This window comes from Podarcis gaigeae, assembly GCF_964106915.1.
Source record: "Podarcis gaigeae genome assembly, chromosome: 6".
Classification (NCBI taxonomy): domain Eukaryota; kingdom Metazoa; phylum Chordata; class Lepidosauria; order Squamata; family Lacertidae; genus Podarcis; species Podarcis gaigeae.
In genome coordinates this window covers 77,390,229-77,403,646 of record NC_139682.1, presented here as the reverse complement: position 1 = coordinate 77,403,646, position 13,418 = coordinate 77,390,229, and positions in this window count along the sequence as shown.

Below are 13,418 nucleotides of genomic sequence, written 5' to 3'. Positions count from 1 at the left end.
TCTCAAAAATGATAGAATGATCTCGATACGAATCCAAGGCAGACCTTTTAACATCACAGTAATCCAAGTTTATGCACCAACTACTGGTGCAGAAGAAACTGAAATTGACCAATTCTATGAAGACTTACAACACCTTATAGAAGTGACACCAAAGAAGGATGTTCTTCTCATTATAGGAGATTGGAATGCTAAAGTAGGGAACCAAGAGATAAAAGGAACAACTGGCAAGTTTGGCCTTGGGGATCAAAACGAAGCAGGGCAAAGGCTAATGGAGTTCTGTCAAGAGAACAAGCTGGTCATCACAAACACGCTTTTCCAACAACACAAGAGACGACTCTACACGTGGACATCACCAGATGGGCAGCATCGAAATCAGATTGATTATATTCTCTGCAGCCAAAGATGGAGAAGCTCGATACAGTCAGCAAAAACAAGACCTGGAGCTGACTGTGGCTCAGATCATCAGCTTCTTATAGCAAAATTCAAGCTTAAACTGAAGAAAGTAGGAAAAACCACTGGGCCGGTAAGATACAATCTGAATCAAATCCCTTATGAATACACAGTGGAAGTGAGGAACAGGTTTAAGGATTTAGATTTGCTGGACAGAGTGCCTGAAGAACTATGGATGGAGACTCGCAACATTATAAAGGAGGCAGCAACGAAAACCATCCCAATGAAAAGGAAATGCAAGAAAGCAAAGTGGCTGTCCAACGAGGCCTTACAAATAGCGGGGGAGAGAAGGCAAGCAAAATGCGAGGGAGATGGAGAAAGATACAGGAAATTGAATGCAGATTTCCAAAAAATAGCAAGGAGAGATAAGAGGGCCTTCTTAAATGAGCAATGCAAAGAAATAGAAGAAAACAACAGAATGGGAAGAACCAGAGATCTGTTCAAGAAAATTGGAGATATGAAAGGAACATTTCGTTCAAAGATTACCATAATAAAGGACAAAAGTGGTAAGGACCTAACAGAAGCAGAAGACATCAAGAAGAGGTGGCAAGAATACACAGAGGAATTATACCAGAAAGATATGGATGTCTCGTACACCCCAGGTAGTGGGGTTGCTGACCTTGAGCCAGACATCCTGGAGAGTGAAGTCAAATGGGCCTTAGAAAGCACTGCAAATAACAAGGCCAGTGGAAGTGATGGTATTCCAGCTGAACTATTTAAAATTTCAAAAGATGATGCTGTTAAGGTGCTACACTCAATATGCCAGCAAGTTTGGAAAACTCAGCAGTGGCCAGAGGATTGGAGAAGATCAGTCTACATCCCAATCCCAAAGAAGGGCAGTGCCAAAGAATGCTCCAACTACCGCACAATTTCACTCATTTCACACGCTAGCAAGGTTATGCTTAAAATTCTACAAGGAAGGCTCAAGCAGTATGTGGACCGAGAACTCCCAGAAGTGCAAGCTGGATTTAGAAGAGGCAGAGGAACTAGAGACCAAATTGCAAACATGCGCTGGATTATGGAGAAAGCTAGAGAGTTCCAGAAAGACATCTACTTCTGCTTCATTGACTATGCAAAAGCCTTTGACTGTGTCGAACACAGCAAACTATGGCAAGCTCTTAAAGAAATGGGAGTGCCTGATCACCTCATCTGTCTCCTGAGAAATCTCTATGTGGGACAAGAAGCTACAGTTAGAACTGGATATGGAACAACTGATTGGTTCAAAATTGGGAAAGGAGTACGACAAGGCTGTATATTGTCTCCCTGCTTATTTATCTTATATGCAGAATTCATCATGCGAAAGGCTGGGCTGGATGAATCCGAAGTCGGAATTAAGATTGCCGGAAGAAATATCAACAACCTCAGATATGCAGATGACACAACATTGATGGCAGAAAGTGAAGAGGAATTAAAGAACCTTTTATTGAGGGTGAAAGAGGAGAGCGCAAAATATGGTCTGAAGCTCAACATCAAAAAAACGAAGATCATGGCCACTGGTCCCATCACCTCCTGGCAAATAGAAGGAGAAGAAATGGAGGCAGTGAGAGATTTTACTTTCTTGGGCTCCATGATTACTGCAGATGGTGACAGCAGCCATGAAATTAAGAGACGCCTGCTTCTTGGGAGGAAAGCAATGACAAACCTAGACAGCATCTTAAAAAGTAGAGACATCACCTTGCCAACAAAGGTCCGTATAGTAAAAGCTATGGTTTTCCCAGTAGTGATGTATGGAAGTGAGAGCTGGACCATAAAGAAGGCTGATCGCCGAAGAATTGATGCTTTTGAATTATGGTGCTGGAGGAGACTCTTGAGAATCCCATGGACTGCAAGAAGAACAAACCGATCCATTCTTAAGGAAATCAGCCCTGAGTGCTCACTGGAAGGACAGATCGTGAAGCTGAGGCTCCAATACTTTGGCCACCTCATGAGAAGAGAAGACTCCCTGGAAAAGACCCTGATGTTGGGAAAGATGGAGGGCAGAAGGAGAAGGGGGCGACAGAGGACGAGATGGTTGGATAGTGTTCTCGAGGCTACCTGCATGAATTTGACCAAACTGCGGGAGGCAGTGGAAGACAGAAGTGCCTGGCGTTCTCTGGTCCATGGGGTCACGAAGAGTCGGACACGACTAAACGACTAAACAACAACAACAATAAAGATATACTTTAAAAATAAAAATAAAATAAAAATAAAGTGATGGCAATTTTTTTTTGGAGGACTTTTTATTTTAAAAATGAACTGATGCAGAAGTCTGGAGATTGTAACTTAAGACTGAGAAAAATCAAAAGTTGCAGATCCACACATCTCTGTTGCACAATGGGCAGCATGCAGTGGCGAGTTGTCCATGGACTAGTGGGATGAGCCTAGTTCTCTTAATGTTCCTGGAAAGACATTGCCATGTACCTGCTTAGACAGTGTCTCCAGGCTCCATGTATGTGTGTATGCATGCACCTCTCTCTCTCTCTCTCTCTCTCTCTCTCTCTCTCTCTCTACCTCCTTGAAGGCTGCAAAACTGCAGGACCCTGTAGAGCAATACACACGCATGAGCAGGAAGCGGCTGCTTTAATCAGAACTGCAGCCCCTTCTCCTTCATTTTTTAAGGAAGAGCAGTCGGAAAGCCTGAAGTTCCTATGGGGTGGGGTGGAAGACAAGATCTGTGCAACCTGAATTTCTCACTTCCTCCCTCCTCTCCTTCAGCCACTGGGTGTGAGTGTGAGTGTTTTGAAAGTGTGGTGTTTTAATATAAGAAACCCCCAGGCAGAGATGGGGAGGCCTGGAAAAACCTGAAAAAATTGGAGGAGGGACCCAGGTCCGCCCCCGTTTTTCCCCAAAGCAAATGGGGGGGGAGTGTGTGGAATATTCAGACTATATCAAACTGGTTCCCCCCCCCCCTGATTTTTCTGGGGTGGAAACGGCTTTGGAAAAAATGAGTAAAATGGGGGGGTTATGTGTGTGTTTTTTCAATTTTCCTGAAGGATCAACAGCAATATGCAACAACCAACAATGACACAATCATAGAAAGGGAAATGGTGAAGAAAGCGAGGGCTGTTAAAAAATGGTTTTTTTAAATGGTGGTGGGGAATCCACACTTCCGCCTGGGGATGTCTTTTTCTAATGAACAAAAACAAAGCAAAGCCAAACTTTTCTTCTTTTTGCAAGCTGCTAGGAACTGGTAAATTGACCGGCCGGGGAATGGACTTCCTTGATAGGCTGTGGATTCTCCTTCATTGAAGGCTTTTTGGCATCTTCCAGAAATGCTTGAGTGAAGATTCCTGCCTTGCAGGCAGTTGGACTAGGTGATTCTTGGGGTTCCCAACTCTACATACAGCCCTAACTATTGCCTTAAGAAAAAAGTCACTGCATGCCGCTGGCAACATGCTGTGTGCCCCATGGGTGTACATTTCAAAGTTTGTGAACTAGACTGCCTTTATATTCCTGCCTTTAGCTGTTGTGATTTTTTTCCTGTTTGTTATCCTCTATGGCATGAGAACAGCATCACAACTCAGAGAAAGTGTGTATCTCCCACCTAGGGAGATGTACAAATTCCCTGCACTCCACTCCATCGAGAATTTTCACATTTCCCAAGTAAGGAGAGATGGATGAATATGCCAGGAAACAGGAAGCAACACACATCCGTGCTTCCTGTTCCTTCCCCAGAATATTTACAGAGGGATGACTAAGGGAAGATTAAACTGCCAGACATAGCCTGGCCTTGATTCAATAATTTCCCAGCATTTCAGAGGATTAAATGTGTTTGGAAGTTTGCGCATGTGCCCTGCTTGCATGCTCTGCGTAATCTTTCTGGCGCCCGCATCCCGAGAAGGTCTCGGTGAGAAAACAGCAGCTAGCTGGTGTGATTGCTCATTAAATTTAACGAGCAGGTTAGAATTAGCTACTATGGAAAATAAGATGAAAGCGAAATCACACCTTTGAAAACTGTGCTGGAAGTTGAATGAAACATATGCAAGACCAATTAGTCACATAATGACCTGTGAACAGTTTCATGGTGGCTAAAGACAAATTGGGGAATCCACAGGAGACTTCCAGGCATGTTACTCAAGTGAAACACAATGGCAATTGTGGAAGAAATGATACATTTAACTCTAAAGCCATGAATATATTCTACTTCGTGGATTCACATATGTTTTGATGTTTCTTGTATGTGTTATCCTGGGTATCAGATAGCCATTCCTAGTTAATTACAGTCCTGATTTTGTCCATATTTTGTCTTCTGTGGAGAGTTTGGGGCTGTGTATACACTATACTTTTAAAGCACATTTGAAACACATTTTCCCTTTCAAAGTACCCTGTGTACTATAGTTTGTTAAGGGTTGCTGGCAATTGTAATTCTGGGATGGATATACTACAGTGCCCAGAATTATTTAGGGGATAGATGTATTTCAAATGGGCTTTGAAAGGCGCAGTGTGTATGCAGCGTCAGCATGATTTTTTTTTAAGGTTATTTATTTATTCATTCCAGTTATTTATCAATGGCTTCTCAGGGCTACACCCTCACAAGAGCAATGTACACACAGAAACCAAAATGACATGAGGCAGAGTATGAAACACTGAAGGGATACGGAAAAATAAACATGTAAGCAAGACTGAATTAGATCACCCAAATGCTTAAGAAATGGCAAAAGGTAAGCTTTTAAGGCCTTCCTGAATGCCAGCACTGAAGGGGCCAAAAGAACACCAACTGGGAGATAAATCCACAGTCACAAACCCACCACTAAAAAGGCCCTGTCGCAGGATCTCTTTGATCAGTCTTTGCTGACCTGCTGCCTTCCAGACGTTTTGGAAAACAACAACTCTAAGAAACATCCATTTTCATTCTTTCTCCTTTTTCTCAGTTGATGGGTTTGGTAAGTTTAGATTCTGTACTTAACGGTTTTACATTTTCCCCTACCCACCATTTAAATCAGGGTCTCCCAAACTTGGGTCTCCAGCTGTTTTTAGACTACAACTCCCATCATCCCTAGCTAGCAGGACCAGTGATCAGAGACTATGGGGTGGGGTGTCCTGCTAGTACCTTCATTCCCACTCTGGTTTAAAGCCCTGGTTGGCAAGAATAAGCTTTTCATTTCCTCCTGATCCCTTATAGTACCTCTCTCTCTCTCTCTCTCTCTCTCTCTCTCTCTCTCTCTCTCTCTCTCTCTCTCTCATAAACATGCAAACTATTTTATGGTGGAACCACTTCCAGTGAATCTTTATCTCCAAACAGCTTTCCCTGAAGATTGGAGGTATACATAATATGGTATGGTAGAAGTTTAGTTCAGTAAACTTAATTCCCAAATTAATTGATGTTACAGCTCATCACCCATAGTAACGTTTCCAGAATCCTTCCCCCATTATCTTGCGCTGTCAAGTTAAATTTATCTTTTCGACATTGGAGTTGCTAAACAGTGTAAGAAGAGAAGAACAGGAGCTACATTAGCCAGAGGGAGGGAAGGGAGCCACACTATTACACTTAATGGTTCTGATTCTCTTTGCATTTCAGTCATTGTAGGTTGTTTTGCCATGAAAGCAGTCAATGGCTTTCCTGAAAATAAGAGTCAACTTTTTATTTGGCTAAGTGCTAATGAAATTTTAGGAGGAATTAACGATTCCCCAACTCGAACACACACAGACACAAGACATTTTGCTTCCAGAAATCACTTTAGAAACAACATGACAAGGGACTGCCGCCTAATACAAGAACTGAAACGACAGAACATGACCCTGCTAATATATGCCACATTTTGTATGTAACAATTCCATCTCCCAGTGAAAATGAGGGTGACATCACCTGCCACAACCGTTCATCTCTAGTTGCGAGTTTAATTTGGGGTGATAGGGAGCTTGTGTGGACTTCCTCACCACCACAAAAAGCTAAAGTTTTGTTTCCTAGAAAAAGGAGCAGAATTAGTGTTGAGAAATGATAATGTTGAATTAAGAAACATGTGGGGTTTGAAGTCTAAGAGGGAGAAAGGTTTTGGGGAAAGGATATTAGAGCAGATGTGAAGCGCCATATTCTCAACCATAAAATTAAGCATACTTATTCTGGTAGCTTAAGAATAGGCATAGGCAAACTTGGCCCTCCAGAGGTTTTGAGACTACAGTTCCCACCATCCCTGACCACTGGTCCTGTTAGCTAGGGATGATGGGAGATGTAGTCCCAAAACATCTGGAGGGTCAAGTTTGCCTATGCCTGTTTAAGAACAAAATCAAGTGCATGGCAATAATCCCACACCCAACGAGCTGCACCTAGTAACATCCTCACCATTTACCCAGCCTTCACCCTAAGGTCTCAGAATGGATTAAAACAATTAAAACACATTAGAAACAGTTTGAAACAACTGACAACCACAGAAATAAGGTGGGCAATAAAAATTTACAGCGTAGGTGTCAAAAGCCAGGGTATAGGGGTGCATCTTCAGCATTTACTGTACAATGAAGGTGGAGGGAGGCAGTTCCACAACTGAGCGGCTGTCACAGACAATGCTTCTTCAAAATCTGGCAGCTAGAGCTCTGATGGGAGCTAGGTTTTGGAAGCTTGTAACCTTACTTGCTATAGCCTCTCTGGTTTCTAGTCTTTTTCTGGGCCCAATTCCAAATGTTGATATTTGCCTTTCAATCCCTGAACAGCCAGGGACCAGGACATCTAAAGGACCGCACATGAGCCTGTGCACTCATTAGGGTTTGCTAGAGAAGTTGTATCATAGCTAACTGGCTACGAAGCAGGAGAGAACCATCTCTGCAGCTATGTCTAGACCAGGGATTAGGAAGCTTTTGCCATACAGTTGTGCTACGGCTGATCTAATGCTACTGATTTCATTTGTATTCTCCTCCACCATGGTTTCACTACAGAGTGCTTCATCCAATTTCTGAATAGTATTTTGAACATATTTTCCTTTCAAAATGTGCATTTATAAATGTATCTTTGAAAGTATGCATCTTAAAGCACAGTTTGAGACATTCCTTGAGCTGAGAACTGCTTGCAGCATGCAGAGGAAGGCAAAACATAATAAACAGCTGAGCTTTGATTTGCATCTGGGAGGTGTGGATCAGGTCAGTTCAAGCTGGAATCTGGAAAAATTGAACTCCTCAAGCACATTTAATGTATGTGCATGTGTGTATACACACAAGGAGAACATATTCTCTCTTTGAGAAAACCTGCTGTATTGAAAAGCAGGTTATATGTCCTCAAAACAATCCTAGCCTCACTTAAATGCCCTGTTGAATTCAATAGGACTTACTTCTGGGTAAACTTGGATAGGATTATGCTGTCAATAAAAAAAATGAGCCATGTGAATACAGTGGTACGTCGGGTTACATACATTTCAGGCTACATACGCTTCAGGTTACAGACTCCGCTAACCCAGAAATAGTACCTTAGGTTAAGAACTTTGCTTCAGGATGAGAACAGAAATCGTGAGGTGGCGGTGCGACGGCAGTGGGAGGCTCCATTAGCTAAAGTGGTGCTTCAGGTTACGAACAGTTTCAGGTTAAGAACGGACCTCCAGAACGAATTAAGTACTTAACCCCAGGTACCACTGTAAAGCCAATTACACTGATCTTTGTGACTGACACTGTCAAATGACTGTGGGCTTTCACATGTTATAGCAGTTTCATCTGATGAACTCAGCAAAAGCTGCTCCCACAACGCTCTTGCAGATATTAATATTGCGTAGTTTGAAGTGAATGGAAGCATAAGAACTGACTCCTTTTGGAAACAAAGCGTTGTCCAGACCCATGAAATTATTATTCAAATTTTACAAGCAGAACTCTTCAAAATAAAACAGAAACATCAAATGATACATCCAAAAATAACCACGCAATGTCTTGTGCTGTCCAGAACAGGCTCATCATCTTAGAAAATAAGAAATAATCCAAAAGGTCTCTCTCTCTCTCTCTCCACAGCCTACATTCCGACCTCCAGGCTGCTCCCTCTCCCTTCAGGAGAGCTTCCTTTACATCCTCACTCCATGGAGTTTGGGAGCAAAAAAGGACAAAAGGCAACTAACTGCCTTTGGAAATGGAGATTTGCAACTCCATACCTTCACCACATGATCTAAGGTCACATGTTACATACCAGAGAACAACAATTAGATAATCACCAACAAGAGCTCAGAGTCTCTTAGAAAAACTGCTGTGGGAAAACCCCAATGTTAGCAACACATGTTTAGCCATTTTCCATTTTAAACCTTTATTAATACATATACGTTTTTCATTTCAATGTGAGTTAAATCAATTATGCTTAACAAACAGAATTGTAGTATGCAACTGAACCTCACTCCTTAATGGGGCTGGCTACTATTAAGGCTGTAACTCTGCACACACTTACTTGGGAGCAGCAGCTTCCCATGGAATCGCTCCCACAAAACATGAATAAAAACCATTTCAAATCCAATACAGTGGTGCCCCGCAAGACGAATGCCTCGCAAGATGAAAAACCCGCTAGACAAAAGGGTTTTCCATTTTTCGATGCGCTTCACAAGACGAATTTCCCTATGGGCTTCCTTCGCAAGACGAAAACATCTTGTGAGTCTTGCGATTTTTTTTCGCTCCCCCCCCCTTTTCCTAAGCCGCTAAGCCGCTAATAGCCTTTTAGCCGCTAATCCGCTAAGCCTTTAATAGCTGCTAAGCCGCTAATAGCGCTAATCCGCTAATCGGGTTGCTTCGCAAGACGAAAAAACCGCTAGATGAAGAGACTCGCGGAACGGATTATTTTCGTCTTGCGAGGCACCACTGTACAGATAACAAACTGTGATAAGCACTTAAAAGGCTCTATGAAAAATATTGTGCTGGATGTTGTGCCTTTGAGCATATAGAGAGTATTTTGCTGTTCTGTGTTAAGCAAGAACAACTACATAGTCACTCATCTAGGATCAATGAGCAAGATTTCTCCCTGCAAGGGCACTGCATCTAAGCACTTGTACCATGATATCTCTGTGTGCTTATATACATACACACTGGAGAAAAACCACGGTATCATTCTTGCTCATGCTCGTGTCTTCCAAGCTGAGACTTTACTAGACTGTCACTGAAAGAAGAATGATTTTGCTTTTTTATACTTTCTGCGCATTGTCCTGGCAAACCTTACAGCAGGAGTTTCCCAAACTTGGGTCTCCAAGGCTGTTTTTGGACTACAACTCCCATCATCCCTAGCTAGCAGGACCAGTGGTCAGGGATGACAGGAATTGTAGTCCAGAAACAGCTGGAGACCCAGGTTTAGGAAACACTGCCTTACCACAATCCTTCAGGGTAGGTCAGTATTATCATCCCAGTTCTCCGTATTGGTGTGTGTGAAAGAGGACAAGCCTGAGAGGTCATGGATTACTGGTGGTTTATTTTTCTGACCCTGAAATGTTTGGTGCCAGTACAACCCCTTCAACAGGGAAATCCTTATCAATGTGCAATAACAATGGAAAACAAAGCCATTTCCTTTTCCGGATGAGTGGACTTGGTGCTGTGATTGTTCTTACAAATCACTAGCAAGGAGAACCATTGGGTGTAAATAAATAGACATTCTTTCCCCTCCGCAGGGCAATTTCAGGTGCTCAGAACAGCACAGGGTTTCAATGTTCTCTGGGAATCTCAGCTTATGCTGTTGCGCTTCCTCCACTTCGCTCCATCTTATGGGAAGCGGAGCATGAGGGGAGAATACGAGCCAGGCTGCTTATTTTGACAGTTGTGTCTCGGATGCACGCGGTGCCTTGACAGATGCTAATAAAGTCAATCAGCAGAACACATCTTCTTCCCAACCTTAAGGCTGTGGGCAATCAAAGAAACTCCAAACATCTGGCTCCCTTCTCCTGATTGCTGTGCCGGCTGATTTAGTGCACCAAACAGGCAACAATTAGTCAGTACAGCTTGTGTCAAAAGACCCATCACGTTCATTCAAATTAAGTCGGGATAAATTGGATCCAATTGGCATCCATGCATTCCTGTGTGCACTAATTTTAAAGAGGTTCCTGCTGCATCCCAAATTCCTGTTAGTTAAATGGAAGACAGATGCAACCTCTCACTCGATCTTTCTTTCAACACCTATAGATCAGAGGCACACATCCAAGAGACTAAGCCCCATAGATCTTATTGGGAATTGGCCCCAGAGGCTAAATAAAGCCTTTGGACAAGACTTCCTCCCGTGAGCCTGATGTCTGTGGAAAGGAAGAGAAACATTCTGGGCAGTCCTGTGTTTTTGTGGTCATGCACATTTAGCTCTCCAAGGATTAACTTTGGGGGCAGAAATGTCATCTTGAGGACAGCAGTCGATGCTGTACATTTTAGGAGCTTAAGAGGGCACACCTTACATGCACTCACAAACATCCAACTTCAATATTTAGACCATATGCTGAACAGTAATAAGAAAGGGTTCATTTAAAAAGCAAACTTAATCACATGACAATGGTACTGTTTCCCTAGCCCCAGTTTGGACATTGTTGTGGTTGGGCAACTGTCTGAAAACCACTTGTCATTTTGCAGATATGTGTGGGCATCAGTAGTCCTGGTTGTAGTTTGTGTGGCCTGTCTCTTTAAGAGACATACCTGGTATGTCCCCTCTGTAGGAGTAGATGCTAGGAGATGATAAATTTATTAGATATTACCCTTCCTTCCTTTCTCACGTTTGCGAGTTCAGCAGAGGGCCATCCATTTGCAGCTTAAAAAGGGAAGTTTAGATAGGCTAGTTTTAGCCTTTTAGTTTAAGTAATCCAGGATTTGCTTTAAAGTAGACTGGATTTTCCTGGTGTTTTTCCCCCTTTTCTCCCTCCCCGCCCCACAGTCAATCTGGTAAAAGGTCAAAACGACATTTACTCACTCAGAATTTCTTGTTGAAGCGGAAAGAACAGACAACAGCAGCTTTGTTCAGGCAGGCTTAAAATGGCAACCCAGTTACAGAGGCTTACTTTAGACTAGTTTAAAATGGAGTCTGTGGCTCAGGCTTAGCAGATGTTCTGCATTACTGAAATTAGGTGAAAGAGCAAAGAGCAAGTGCCTGGTCAGGTGAGGAAATTATATATGGCTACCCACTCCCTGTCAGGGCACAGCAGGAGTGGCTCTCAAAGTTCTCTCTAGCGAGGTTACCGGAAAAGTCTGTGAGCTTCAGCTCCTCTCATGTGCCTATCTAGCAGACATGCATTGTTGGTTTGACTGCATTGTAAATATCCCACATTTTCTCTGGGTGTGATTCCTCCCTGGGAAGTAGTTCTAGCCTTAGTCTTTATGTAGCATGTCTTAACTACTTTGTTGCCTTGTGCATTGAAGATAACTTCTGAATAATAATAATGAATAAAGACAGTGGTGAGGAAACGCCTTATCTTTCCAGGTTGCCAGAATCTCAGATGAAGCTGATTCTATGTCATTAACTAAATGACAAAGGGCAGATATAATGCTTTTCATGACCATAGCTCTGTGATGCTGCAGGAGGGGCAATATATTTAAGTTCTTTGGGGCAGGATCTGTCCTCTTGGACTCTTTAAAGGGCCATGCACACAGATGCTGTTAGCTACATGAATAAGTGATACTTATTTATTCCTTCTATATTCCCTAGTATAGCTGTCAACTTTTTCCTTTTTTTAAGGGAAATTCCCTTATTCCGAATAGGATTCCTCACAAGAAAAGGGAAAAGTTGACAGCTATGTTCCCTAGTACTCCAGTACCAAGAATGGGCCCTAGCACTGCAGTTTGGAAACTCCTGCCGCCAAAAGTCATAGGTAAGGAATGCCAAACAGGTTACAGAATCATAGAATTGTAGAGTTGAAAGGGACTGTGAGGGTCATTTAGTCCAAACCCCTGCAATGCAGGAATCTTGTACCCAAGGTGGGGCTTGAATCCATGAACCTGAGATTATGAGTCTCATGCTGTACTGAGCGAGCTACTTGGGTACTTAGATTTTGTTGTTTCTTTCATTGGGGAATTTCATCCTCTCATTAAGATAGCATTTTTTCAGAGCATTCCAGAAAACATATTCTGTTGTTGTTATATTACTACTACTACTACTACTACTACTACTACTACTATTATTATTATTATTATTATTATTATTATTATTATTATTATTTTATATGCCATCCATTTGACTAGGTTGCCCCAGCCACGCTGGGCAGCTCCCAAGAAAATAGAGTGGTACCTCGGGTTAAGTACTTAATTCATTCTGGAGGTCCATTCTTAACCCGAAACTGTTCTTAACCTGAAGCACCACTTTAGCTAATGGGGCCTCCTGCTGCTGCTGCGCCACCAGAGCACGATTTCTGTTCTCATCCTGAAGCAAAGTTCTTAACCTGAGGTACTATTTCTGGGTTAGTGGAGTCTGTAACCTGAAGCGTATGAAACCCGAGGTACCACTGTATTTGAAAACACAACAAAACATCAGCCATTAAAAACTTCATTTGCTGCTCTCTTTGTCTCCATCTTTTTGTCTCCCTTTGTCTTCCCTCATCTCCCCAACTTGGAGCCCAGGAAGCTGCCTTCTCGGACCATTAGGCCAAGTCTAGCTTGGTATTATCCACACTGCCTGGTAGCATTTCTCCAGGGCTTCAGATAAGGGGCATTCCCAGCCCTGCCTGAAGATGGGGACTTTTTGCACACAAAACAGATGCTCTGCCATGGAGCTAAGGACTGCCGTTAGTTCCCCATATGATTCTGCAGGCAGGAGGAGGAAATGGTCCAGGCAACCAGCAGAGCAACAGGAACCATGTCACCGGCATCTCCCACAATCACTTTTAAAGCGAAGCCGAGTATGTCCAGGAAGGGGCAATGGGTTGGTGTGTGAAGGGGCCCTCGTGGGGAATTCCAAAATCTGTTACAATCATTAGTTTGTGGGTTTGCCACAGTTCTCCATCATTAGCACATGTTGTACCCATTTTGAGTGTGTTGTCAAAGATGTCAAGAGGCAGCTGCTTGTTAGAAAGGGGGGGGGGACGCTGAGACTTGCATTCACTGTACAGAAGAAGCTAATGTGATGTTTTGTTTTTCCGAGGCAGCTTCTC